Genomic DNA, 14,517 nt, shown 5'->3' on the forward strand with positions numbered 1-14,517 from the left:
CCAACAAATAAGCAAGAATAAAGGGATATTTTCTGTATTCCTATTTAAGATTATTGGCAGGTGATAACTTCAAACTTTGCATTTTTAAAAATCTCCAACATATTTCTCATCTATGTAAAAATTATCAAATTCTACTGCTGATTCTGCACTAAAGAAGATGGGATACAAAAGAAATAAGGCTGTTAACTTATAAACTACTTTGTACTCAGTCAATAACATATTCTTGGACAAAAAATTGTGGATTGATGCATCGGCCAAATCTCCCTATAAGACGGAAAGTTTCAGCTTATAACTCTTATTTATTATTCAATAAAAAGAATGTGTGAGCTTTGAAATTCTGCCAATCACTTGTGTGCTCTTTTCATCAGCAAATTCATTGAAAAGGTTATATTTTGTCTGCCTGCTAATTATTTCATATACAACACCTTGTATTCTTTGAACTAATCAGTGTTCAAGATGCAGTGTATCACCAGATTCTTCTGTTTACATTGTGTAACGATATTCACAGGAATACTAGCAACAATTTTTACTTACATGTCCTGCTGATAGATCCATTGGCAGTATTTGTTGAAATAGACTATGGTATTCTTTTGGAAGTCTTGCACCATTCAGGTGTCTCATGCATTAGTGTACAGTGGTTTGCTCCATATAAAAAAATTGCTCAAACGCAAGTAATTAAGTGATGTGCAAAATACTCCAAAGCACAGGACTTCGTCCTTCCTTATTCAACATAGACATTTCACAATTTGTAATTTACTCTGACAGTAATCTTGGTTTCAGTATTTATAATAGCAGGTGACTATCAAATCATTCTACATGAGCCTCCAGTTACATTAACTAAACACATGATTTGATGTTATATAGCTCAGGTAAGCTCTGACTGAGCAGAACTAGGATCAAAGTATTCTAACTGCAATTGTCCCTCTTGTTTAAATATCCAGGACCAAATTCTCTGATGTGTCTATTTTTTTTAAAACATGGTAGGTGTGATTTGAGGAATATTTAGCTGTTATTTCTAGTTATCAAGTGACTACATACCAGCTCTTTCAGTGGAAACAAATGATGTGTTATTTCTGCTACTGACCATTGATCAAACTAAAATTTATTATCTCTGTGATTTGAAAAATCAGCTCTGACAATTTTGTGTTCTTGGTCTGCTCTAAAAAAAAAAAAAAAGCTGGAAGATTAAAATACTCAAAAACTATTGTACTATAACTAAAATCCTCTTCAACATAAGTATGTGCTCCATATTGCCCTGACTATATTTGTTCTGTATACCAAAGCCTATATACTTCAAAAGTTTTGCTCATAATTTACAAAAGTAAATCTTAAGCTTCATACATGATTGATCTTTTCCAATTCAACTTCATTAAACTGCTTGAAATTTTATCCGGCACCAATCAGTGATGGGGGAACATGTACAGAAAGGAAATATGGATCATACTGTCACAAAGCCAGCAGAAAATCTTAGATATTTAAAAAGAAGCAAGAACTTTAAAAAAATTTTTTTTTCAAAACTTCTAAGAATCATTTTCTAAACTTAATATACACTTAGCACATTGCACACCTGTCCACTACCACTAAACCAATATCAGGTTAGCAAACAGAGCAGTCATTTCTATACAATATATTTCATCTTCATTGTCATTGTTATCATCATCATCATCATCATCATAAACAACATAACTTCCGGACTTAATACTTGTGACAGAATTAGTTGCACATATCGTAATAAATAATCATCAAAATTCTTCAGAGTTTAAGAAAGAATATAAACCAGACAGATTTTGAAAGCCATTTTGTTGTTTAACCCCAAGTCAACCCAAAGTGAGCAGATCTATGATCAAAGTTGTTACAGCTATAACAATTTTATTTTCTTAAAGATATCTAAGACTACATTATTCACTATAAATTTTAGAATAAATATGTACTTTACTAGAAGCTATTGAGTAATCTTTCAGTATATGTTAAACTGTTTTCATATAAAAACACACATATATACACACACACACACACATATATAATATTGTGTTCATATGTGTGTGTATAACATTTGAATGTAAAAGAGGAGTAAAAGCACTCAATGCTGAAAATAGAGTCACTTAGTATATGGGATCCTTTCATCCTATTGAGGTTGATATACTCAATGAGGCAGTGCCCCAGGGCTACATGTTCAGTGACTGAAACGAGTAAAAGAATAAATTTATTCAGACATAAACTTGCATCACATACACAGGGGGTGGTACTTAACAATTGTTGTCAGTTTCTAAATGCAAGTGAAAAGAACCTGCACACTGCATGTTTACTGTCTGTGCATGCAAAAATCTAGGTTACTATATTGGATGATTCAGGTGAAAAACAGCACCAAGCCTGCATTTAACAACTTCAATTCTTAAGTGACTCCAAGTGTATTCTTTAAAAAACATTGTTCTTTTGTATTTCTGTGTATATGAGGGGTGGGGTCTCTCTATCTTCCACATGATATATATATATATATATTAAATTCAAATTACGACAAACGTAAACCAACAAACGAAGTTTGCTTTTAGAAGCGTTGAGATGTCTTAGAAAGTTAAAGAAGTGATTTTAAATTCTCATTCGCAGAATAATGCTAATAATATAGCATGAACAGGATAAACTACCCCTATTTTTGAAGAAAAAAGTGTAGGTGGTTCTACACTTTTTTCTGCAAAAATAGGGGTGGTTTATCCTGTTCAGGCTATATTATTAGCATATATATATATATATAAATCCCTCTCTCCTGCTCATTCTCTCTCTTTTTCTAATATACACAGAGAAGGTTTTTGGAAAGTTTCTGCTGCCTTCTCAACCAGTAGTGAAATTTTGTGTAACTTAAGTTCATCTGATTGGTATCAGCTTTTTTAATAATTCTATTACTCTACATACATTTCTAAAAGCACTACCTACATACATTGAAAATACTCTTCCCCTCATAAATCTCTATCTCTTTATCTCCCACTTCTGCTTCTCTACAATGCCAGATGTTTTCAACATGCAACAGAGGGGCTGTGATGCTGACTGCATCTTTCTTACCCCCCTATCCATATGCCCGAGAACACACACACACACACACACACACACCTGCAACAACAGCTGACATACCAGTATCAGTATTGATCTATCAGATTCATAGAAAGCCTCTTCAGTGACATGCTAAGATGCATGCAGCTGCACTCTACCACTACTGTTGATGCTGCTGTTGGTTACTACTACTACTGCTACTGTTACTACTATTTCTACTACTATTACTACTATTAGTTTTAAAGTATTTTCATTATTAGTATAGAATACACTTTCTAAACATGTGAATTTATATGCCAACAAGAGAGTCTGTGTGGTCACTCAACTTGCAAGAAATAGAAACCAGGTGGAAATCTTCCCTTGAATCATGCATGCTCCATCTTAGACCTAGATATCCTTAAAAAGGTGATTGTCTTGACTGGAATGCTTTTAAACTTGGATTTTCCCTGTTAAGGTCCAGTCTGACTTTGGTTAATTAACAACAAATGAACTTACTTTAGTTGATGCAATCTTTATATATAGTTTGGTTATTGTTTGAAATTAGGAAAATGAATTTCTATATTTCTTGAGTTTTTCATTTCTAGTTTATCTGTGCTGTTTCAGTATCTACAGTTGAAAATCATGTGATACAATGTTTATGTTAAAACAGGTGTTGGCTAAGCTAACTGTAAGCCATTTGTAAAACAGCTTTTCTGTCAAATATATATTGTAATTACTTTGATGCTGTGCTTGTAAACACCCACTACACTCTCAGAATGGTTGGCATTAGGAAGGGCATCCAGCCATAGAAACCTTGCCAGATCAGATTGGAACCTGGTGCAGCTTCCTAGCTTACCAGTTTTCAGTCAAACCATCCAGCCCATGTGACCATGGAAAACAGATGTTAAATGATGATGATGATGAGTTTGTCCTACAACTGTCTCTGACTTTTCAAGCACGTATTTATTTTTATTCAAGTAGTATTGTGTAGTGTAGAGTAGCATAGGATAGTGTAGATGGAAATGTGCTTCCAATAAGCCAGATTGTTAGAATTAATTCCAGTTCCTGATTTTTAGGTGTTTTACTTTATTTGCATCTATTCACCAGCCAACATGTCAAAATAAGCATCCATACAAATACACACACATAAAGCAAAGTTGGAGGGAATGGTCTTGTAGATAAATGTTAAGTTTAGAAAGTTAAAAATGTGATTACTAGTAAAATATGTAGATTGTTGGAGATGAAAGTTAGGAAAAGTGTATTCATCAAGACAAGAAGATAGATTGAAAAGCGTGAGACTGCAAGTAGCCTGGTCTGAGCTGTCACTGTTACATTGGTGGAGCAAATTTATTATCCACTTAATCACAAGAAAATTGGTGCTATTATATATATTGAGAGAAACACACATACATATATATTTATATAAGTAGGTTGTGTATTATATATGTGTGTGTATTTATATGCATGTGAATGTGTATGTAATTATGTAATGGCATTTATTGAAAATGCTCCAGATAAGAAACAAAAGCTAACTGACATAAGCTAGACACAGCTACAATCAGGTTGAAAGCTTGATAATAAGAAAACAATGCCAGACTGAGGCAAGATCTGACAAGCAACAAAATTAGCAGCAAGGAATGGTAAAACTCAAATTCTTTCTATCTTTTAGTCTGTTTCTCCTCTCTCTGTCTCTTTCTCTCTCCCCTTTTCTCTTTCTCTCTCTAAGGACACACCATTTCCATATCACCATCATCAAAAATATTGCAACTGCACATACTCACTTGAAATGTCAAAACTCCTGTCCTTTTTCAAGCTTTTACCAGAAAAAGTTATGTGCAGCAAATGCTGAGAACCAACTGCAAATATCAAGCAATCTTTTCATCATTTAATCATCACCATCATCATCGTCATCGTTTAACGTCCGCTTTCCATGCTAGCATGGGTTGGACGATTTGACTGAGGACTGGTGAAACCGGATGGCAACACCAGGCTCCAATCTGATTTGGCAGATTTTCTACAGCTGGATGCCCTTCCTAACGCCAACCACTCCGAGAGTGTAGTGGATGCTTTCATGTGCCACCAGCATGAAGGCCAGTCAGGTGATACTGGCAATGGCCACGCTCAAAATGGTGTATTTTATGTGCCACCCGCACAAGAGCCAGTCCAAGGGCACTGGCAACGATCTCACTGATAATAATAATGATAATCATGAAGATAAATGAAGCAACAAAAACCTGTCCTGATAAAATTCCAGCCAAAGTCATAAAAATAATTGTAAAAGGAAACAGGTGGCCTCTTGATGTCACATATTTCATATGTATGTTATTTATGGGTTATTTCCAAACCTGTGATAGGTTGCTGCTACATGAAAACTAGTGCTGTCACACCTGTACACTCTTTGACAGTATATTGCTAAGACAAATACATTGGCCAGAATATATATACCAAAACTACGCAACAAAGATGTGATCGGTATTTATTTAGTCAAAAAACAAAAAAAAGAATCTTCCAAACCCGAGTTCACAATCACTTCCTATAACCTTCACCCTCTACAATGAAATCAGCCATTGGGCCTCATTTAGAACTCAAATCTATAATCGGGCCATTGTCTCAAAAGCATTCAGTATTTGGACAAATCAGTATGTTTATTGTGTCTGGTTTACTGTCCAAGCAATGGTTGCGAAAATATACATTGAGGCATTATTTTATAGCTGAAGGCTCTTCCTGTTGCTAAGATTTATCCTTTCTCAAGTAAAGGATTTTTTTTATTCTACACACCTCTAAAAATACAAAGCCAACAGATGGCTTGTTGAATTGTCTAGAGGCTTCTTTCACCATTTGTAACTTTACTGCTGACTCTAAACTTTACAACGGTACATTCATGTTCACACACTCACATTCATATACATCTATACATCATTTAATGTCCATGTTCCATATTGGTATGGACTGGACAGTTTAACAGGACCCAATGGGTCATATTCCAGTGTCTGCTTTGGTATGGTTTCTACCTTATACATACGATGGGCTCCATATAGTTTCCATCTTCAATATTATCTGAATAAATCAACCCAAGGATACAGTAGTAGACACCCAAGGTGCCATACTGTGGGTGAACCTCAAACCACATGCTTGAGAAACAAACTTCTTAACTACTCAACTATATCTGTGCCAATAAATGAGCTTGTTATGTACTCACACACACACACACACACACACACACATATAATATACATATGCACACAACTACTCTATATTGTTAGGTACAGGTATGAAGGCATGACTGTGGTTTGAAGGTTAACTTCCCAACCACTTGGTTTTGAAGTTCAATCCCAACTGTGTGGTACACTGGACAAGTGTCTTCTACTATAACCAAAGTCTTTGAAGTGGATTTTGTAGCGGGAAACTGAAAGAAGCCCATTACATGAGTGTGTGTATTTGTCTCTCCTTATCTTAACAATGTATGATAGTTGTGAGAGTCTGTCACTGGTGTCATTTGTTTCCTATCATTTGTGAAAAGATGTCTGGCTATGGGAAAATATCTTGCTTGGAAACAGGTGAGTGTTAGTGACAGCAAGAGTATCCATCTGTAGGAAATCTGGCTTCATGAATTCCATCTGATCCATACAAGCACAGAAAAGTGGATAGGCATTTAAATATAGTTATGTAAGCTATATACATAAATTAAAAAGTTTGTGTTTATATGCATATAATCATTTTCTACAAGTAAATACTCAGGGTAAGCAGTTGGCATTAATAAAATGATTGTCAATAAAAGACCTTCTCATTATGTAAAAATATTTTGACAACAAAAGTATTCACTTACAGTGATTTGTACAAGACTGGTCCTATTTTTTTCACACTAGAATTCATTTGATACTCTCAGACAAATTCCAAAGTGAAGGTATCAGGACTAGTCATGTTATTATTTTGGGAAATATACATATCTACCCTGCAGATTTATTTATATATTGCGTACTTTAAACTGTGGTTCTCTATTTTAAACTGGAAAATAACAATTATGTGTATGTGTGTAATGAGTTAATTTTCTGTTAACAAAATATTTTTACATATTGTCTAATAGTAATAAGATTTTTTTTTTTTCATATACGTAAACACATTCTTCATCATAATTTTTCAGCCATTTTTCTATGCATGCATAGTTTGAATGAGTCTTTTCCAACACAGCTTTCACCACTACTGCACAAATCTTCTTTGTCTTCCTCTTTCACAGTTTCCACCAACTTGGATCTTCTGGCACTTCTTTACCCGTATATCATTTCCATATCTATTACATTTTTATACCAATGCAGTCATCTCTCTTGCACACTACACTTGATGTGTCTTATATATTTATGTCTCATCACTCATACACATCACTCATACACACTAATATTACATCCAGTGGAACATGCTTACTTCCTTTTCCTTCAGCCTTTTCACATGTTCTACATTCAATGCCCACATCTCAATCCCATGCACTAATTTGCATCACATTTTGTAAGCAAACACATACAACATTCCGTTGTCTCAAACAGAGAGTCATCTTGTCAGTAGATACTCTCTAAACATTTTTTTCCCTCTATTCTGATTCTGGCTTCTCTGTTTTCAAATCATCTTTTCCACTACTGATTGGGTCACCTAAGCAGCAGAGGTTATCAACTCTTCTATTGAACTTTCATTTATTGCCAGAAATTTATTTTACTGGTGTTCTGACTGCTAACTACTCCTGTCCATGTACAACAGACATGGTCCTTATTCACTGGCAGACTGTCTTTGATTCCATTATACTCCTTGTGCACTCATAAGTCATATTGAGTACACTGTATGGCAGCAAAAGTCCTGCCTCCTTTCCTACTTACCTAACCATAGTCTTCAAGTTTACTCTGAGGCTTCTCAGTTCTAGGTTTTACCTCCACATCTGGAATTTTTTTTTCACAGACTCTGGTGTGAGATTTAGGTCATCAGCATACAGGAATTCCCATCGACAGCCAGTCTTAAATGTTTCTGCTAGATCTTGGCAAACCATTATAAATATGAGTGAAATGGGAATCCTTGATGAATACCTAACTGTATGCTAGACTCATTTCTATATTCATTGCAAACTCTCAATTCATTAACTGCATCTCTGACTTGCATCCCTTTCACAAGTTTTCTTAGCAACTGCCAGGCTACAGACTGAAGCAATCTCCAAATCAACAAATGCTAGGAAAAAGTAGCTAAAAACTTCTCTTGCAGTTGTGTCACTATAATGAGAGAATCAGCAACATGTACTCTGAGCTGGCCCAAATCCAAGCTGCATCTCATATAAGTACACTCTTTTCCTAATCAATTTTGCTGATATCCTTCCTGTTACTTCCATAACTTGTTCTTTCAGTTTGATGCTTGTGTTCTTTTCTCTTAAACATTTCCTTAGTCTTTGTTGTAGTTTACAATTATACTACAACACTAGTTGATTATGTGGGTAACTAGTTTGGGCCCTACATCATCAGATATTGTCAACATCTCAGCAATTATACTTCATGGATCCACTTCTTTCTTCATATTCTCCATAGCCATAAAAATAAATGAAAGTGGGAAATAGTCTCTACCTACATATGCATATAAACAAATATGAACACTTTATATATTCAACATGATAGATACACATATTTGTGTTTTAATACCATTATACACATATACATAATTTAATATACATGTATTTATCATTACTATTTTATAAACTAATATGAGATAAAATGTCTCTGAAAATTTGCAGAGTCATTAGAGGTAAACATACATGCAATATAACATTCACTCTCTAATGACACTGAAAGAATTTCTGCCATCATGACAACTGCATTTAATGTATTCTGGAGCTGAACTAATGGCGCATGGAAATAAATGTGTTAGACTTTAATATATATATTGAACTCAAAAGTATATGTGCCTAACTAACATCAAAATAGTAGCTATTTACTCAATTTTATACTGAATTCCATGCATGAAATAAATGTTTTTATAATGTACTAGGAATTAATTACGTTCTGTATTTAGCAATTATTGATTTCTAACATAGGCACAAGACCACGATTAATTTTTGGAGAAGTGTTACTTGATTAATTCAACCCCAATATTTGACTGTTACTGTATTTTATCAACTCCAGAAGGATGAAAGGTAAAGCTGATCTCAATAGGATTTAATGCAATTAAATATATCAAGCCACTTTGTCTGACACCAATGAATCAGACAAACTTCCACCATTATCTATATTTAATAATTGATATATGCTTATACTTTTACCCTGTGGAACCACTCTCTGTTCAGATGGCACATCCCTTATGTGTGTGTGTGTGTATACATACATATATATACATATATACATACATGTATACATATATATATATACATACACACACACATATATATATATATATATATATATATACATACATATATATATATATATATATATACATACATATATATATATATATATACATATATATATATATATATATATACATATATATATATATATATATACATACATATATATATACATACATGTATACATATATATATACATACATATTGGGGTTGATGCAATCGACTTAATCCCTTTGTTTGTCCTTGTTTGTCCCCTCTATGTTCAGCCCCCTTGTAGACAATAAAGACATATATATATATATATATATATATATATATATATATATATATATATATATATATATATATATGTATATATGTATATATATATATATATATATATACCCGTATTGTTAACCAGGTGATACACGAAGGAGACATACCCAATGATGGTGTAGCAGCACCATAGTCAACTGCTACAAAGGTAAAGGTGATGTTTTTAGATACAAATAATTACAAAGCTATCAAGTTGTTAGATCAGGTAATGAAAGTCACGGAGAGTGTCATAGCCCAACTAATTAGGGAACGAGTCAGTTTAGATGAGATGCAGTTTGGGTTCGTGCCTGGGAAAAGCACCACTGATGCTATATTTCTGGTAAGACAGCTTCTGGAGAAATACCTAGCCAAGGATAAACCTCTGTACCTGGCTTTCGTTGACATGGAGAAAGCCTTTGACAGGGTCTCCCGATCCCTTATCTGGTGGTCAATGCGGAAACTAGGGATAGAAGAATGGTTAGTCAGAGCTGTGCGAGCCATGTACAGAGACGCTGTTAGTAAGGTGAAGGTTGGCAATGAGTACAGTGAAGAATTCCGGGTAGAGGTAGGGGTCCACCAAGGTTCTGTCCTTAGCCCCCCTCCTATTTTTCATAGTCCTCCAGGTGATAACAGAGGAATTCAAGACAGGATGCCCCCAGTTGCTCCTCTATGCTGATGACCTTGCACTAATTGCTGAGTCACTATCAGAACTAGAGGAGAAGTTTCAGGTGTGGAAGCAAGGACTAGAATCGAAGGGCCTTAGAGTCAACCTAGCAAAAACCAAAGTCCTAATAAGTAGGAAGGTAGAAAAAACACAAACCCCTTCAGGTAGATGGCCCTGCTCAATCTGTAGAAAAGGCGTAGGTAGAAACTCTATAAGATGTACCCAGTACAAGCTGTGGACACTTAAGAGGTGCAACAATATCAAAGGAAGGTTAACTAGGAAGTTAGTTTTTGTATGTGGCAGATGTTCAGGAGCAATAAATACTGGAAATGTGCAGAAAACAACTTCTGCCACATTCCAGGGAGAAAAACTAGACATAGTTCATAGCTTCCACTATCTAGGTAACCAAGTTAGTTGTGGGGGAGGGTGCGTTGAAAGTGTAGCTGCTAGAATAAGAATAGCCTGGGCAAAGTTTAGAGAGCTCTTACCTATGCTGGCGACAAAGGGCCTCTCGCTCAGAGTAAAAGGCAGACTGTATGGCGCATGTATACGAACAGCCATGCTACATGGCAGTGAAACATGGGCCGTGACTGCTGAGGACATGCGTAAGCTTGCAAGAAACGAAGCCAGTATGCTCCGATGGATGTGTAATGTCAGTGTGCTTACTCGACAGAGTGTAAGTACCTTGAGAGATAAGTTAGACCTAAGAAGCATCAGTTGTGGTATGCAAGAGAGACGATTGCGCTGGTATGGTTACGTGGCAAGAATGGATGAGGATAGCTGTGTGGAAAAAGTGCCACACCCTAGCGGTTGAGAGAACCTGTGGAAGAGGCAGGCTCAGGAAGACCTGGGATGAGGTGGTGAAGCACGACCTCTAAACATTAGGCCTCACCGAGGCAATGACTTCTGACTGAGACCTTTGGAAATATGCTGTGCGTGAGAAGACCCGGCAAGCCAAGTGAGACCAAAATCCAAGGCCTCTGCCAGGGATGTAGCCAGCTCACTTATGCGTATCTTTCCTTCGTTGGACACTAAACTCTGCTTGCAAAGACCTGTTGAGGCAAGTGAAATCGAAATCGAACTAAGTTCAACGACTGGCCCCCATGCCAACGTCTCCTTCATTGGACACTAAACTTGGCTTGCGAAGACCTGTTGGGGCAAGCGAAAGCAAAATCATGATGGCACCACCCTTCAAGCATGATCGTTACCAGCATCACCTTCCTGGCTCCTGTGTAGGTGGCACGTAAAATACACCATTTTGAGCATGACCGTTGCCAGTACAGCCTGACTGGCCTTCATGCCAGTGGCATCTAAAAGCACCCACTACACTCTCGGAGTGGTTGGTGTTAGGAAGAGCATCCAGCTGTAGAAACTCTACCAAATCAGATTGGAGCCTGGTGTAGCCATCTGGTTCACCAGTCCTCAGTCAAATCGTCCAACTCAGAGTTTCAGCACTGCCGTTTCACTACACTGTTGTTACTGAGAGCCTCCTCTAATATATGGCACTTGGTGATGAATGGAGTTTGATATAGCTACCCACATTTGCACCTCTTGCCGTGAGATAGGTTCATCTGGGGCTCTCAGCAGGAAGAGGTCTGGCCTTGATTTAAAAATGCCTACATCTACTTTGTGCAGTTTCCTCATGGTCTTTAGGAGAATATTAAAATGCCGTGGGACCTTGAAACCCATGCTGTTGTAGTAACTGGTCCTGAAACGCAATTGTATTGCTGGGATCTTTGGCACTGTACAGTGTCGACCTGTTCAGGCATTGGTGTAGCTTTCAATGCCAAAATTTGGCACAATTCGTTCCAGGATCTTTCAGATGTATATTACTGCATACCTCTCCTGTCTTTGCTCCAGGCAGTAGAGTCTTAGCTGTTTCAGCCTTTCCCAGTAGGTGAGCTGTTGCAGAGAGATGATCTTTGTGAAGCTTCACCGGATTGCTTCAAGGTCTGCTGTTAATTTTACACTGTCGGATGACCATAGCTGGGAGCAGTAATCCAGGCAGCTGAGAACGTATGTCCTTCAGAGGATCATCATGGTTTTCCTTATCTCTGGATCCATCCAGCCAGTCGTCTGCACTTTGTGGCCATCTTGGTAATGTGCACTTGGAAAGAGGTATCATCACTCATGTCGATACCAGGTCCCTCATTGATTTAGGCTCTGGGATTTTAATCCCCTGTGGACCAGTGGACCCTGTAAGTTTCATATTCAATTTTGGATGATTGTAGCATAGTGCTTCGAATTTTTGAGCATTAAATTACATATTATTATCCTCAGCCTATCTGTAAACTGAGTCTAAGTCCTGCTGCAAATGTGCAACATTGCTGGGGTTCTGTATTTTCGGCTAGACTTTCGTATCTTCTGCGTAGCTAGCAAGGGTGGCTATCTGGGCAGTTGAGGGCATATCTGAGATGGCCACTATGAAAAGCAGTGGTCCCAAGACAGTGCCCTGTGGAACACCACTCAGTATGTTTTCATTGAGGTGACTCCACTGGTCAGCAGAAACGTTAGCATGCCGGGTGAAATGCTTAGCGGTATTTTGTCTGCCGTTACGTTCTGAGTTCAAATTTCACCGAGGTCGACTTACACGATTTGAGGAAGATTGCTGGGAAACCACCAGGACCAGCAGTTGAGTTTGTGTCCACTTCATCTATGGCTAGTAGTATATCTTCTTCGCTAATGTTGATGTATTCCATCGTAACTGCGTTGCTGGTTATAGGTGAGGCAGCAAAGAAATCCTCTGCTTCATTCACTTGTCTGTGTTCCAACAGGGTTGTAAAAACACTTTTGAACTGGTTGTTCTGTACCTCACTGATCCTGGCTGGACTATCCGTGAGGGAGCCATCCTTTTGGAAGAGGGGTCCCATCTTGCAGCGTACTGAGGCTGTTTCTTTCACATAATGAAAGAAGGCCTTTAAGTCTGACTTAATATTTTTTGATAACCCAGGCTTCTTTGTCTTCTCTCTCCCTCACATAGGATTATTGCAGGCTTTTTTCAATCTCCAGTGTTGTTTTTAGGTGGGACCTTTCACTGCTTTTGGGATGTTGGTTGAGACGATATGCAAACTTTGTCTGTCATCTCATGAGGATCTTCCTCTCCCTTAGAATTTTGTTCCTATTTGTTTTGGCCTTGTGCTCTTGGACATATTTTTGGCGTATGGCTTGCATAACAGACATAAAATATTCTAGTTTCATGCCAATGTCTGGTGTGGAGAGACATTTCAGCCAGTCCTGTCTGAAGATCTCTTTTCGGATCGATTTCCAGTCTGCTTTGTGGAAGTTCAGATTGGAGAGATTTCAGGTGCTTCCTTTAGGCTGTATGTCTCTGGCTACTTTCAGCCCAAACATAAACAGCTCTATTATGTTGTGATCCGAGACAAATGTTGGCATATGGCATAATGGTCAAGAGCACAGGCTACTAAGCCCAAGATTCCAAGTTCAATTCCAAGCAGTGACCTGAATAATAATAATAATAATAATAATAACATCGAAAAATACCAGGTTCAAAATTTCCCCCAAGACACCTGATGAAGGCTGGAGGGTATATCAGCTGAAATGTTGTGTTAACAACAAACAAGATGAGGACAAATATCCATCAAATGTAAATAATGTACATAATTCTTTATCTCTTAAATATCGAATGATGTCCATATTGTTTATGAAGCAGAGATCCAAAATGTTATTCACCCTAGTTGGTCTGAGTATAACTTGCTCCATGAACAGGGCATTGGTGAGGTTGAGCAGGGACTCCACCTGTGCTTGTTTGCAACGAGTCATTCCTGAGAGCATGAGGCCTTCGGGCCATTTGACATTGGGGAAGTTAAAATCACACATAAGAAATATGCTCATGTGGTGTTCCAGTTTCATGAGGATTTCTTTAATTCTTGTTAGGCAATCTTCAAATTTGTCTATGTGGTTTGGAGCATCCAGTGGATAATATGTATTGCATATGACTATATTGCGTTGCCTTATACAATTAGTGTCACACACTGAATTTGAATATGACAGTAAGACCTGGGGTGTGAGGTCATCACAGATGTATACAGCAACTCCACCATGGCTCCTTTCCCTTCTGTCTGTTCGTAGTATGGTATATTTTGGTACGTGTACTTCTGCATCCTCTATATCAGGGCTGAGGTGAGTTTCCACGAGTGCTATGCATAGG

General features: G+C 37.2%; 1 long non-coding RNA gene across 1 annotated transcript in view; it reads left to right on the forward strand.

Moving 5' to 3' along the window:
• Window positions 1-10,970: 10,970 nt before the first annotated feature.
• The window catches only part of LOC149137573 (uncharacterized), a 13,360-nt gene continuing 9,813 nt past the window's right edge, over window positions 10,971-14,517 (forward strand). Inside the window, exon 1 of the long non-coding RNA XR_016241818.1 lies at window positions 10,971-14,517. This exon is cut by the window's right edge and continues 2,032 nt beyond it. This is a non-coding gene — a long non-coding RNA (uncharacterized LOC149137573).

The sequence above is a fragment of the Octopus bimaculoides genome, chromosome 1 (genome assembly GCF_046866305.1).
Source record: "Octopus bimaculoides isolate indiv1 chromosome 1, ASM4686630v1, whole genome shotgun sequence".
Lineage (NCBI taxonomy): Eukaryota > Metazoa > Mollusca > Cephalopoda > Octopoda > Octopodidae > Octopus > Octopus bimaculoides.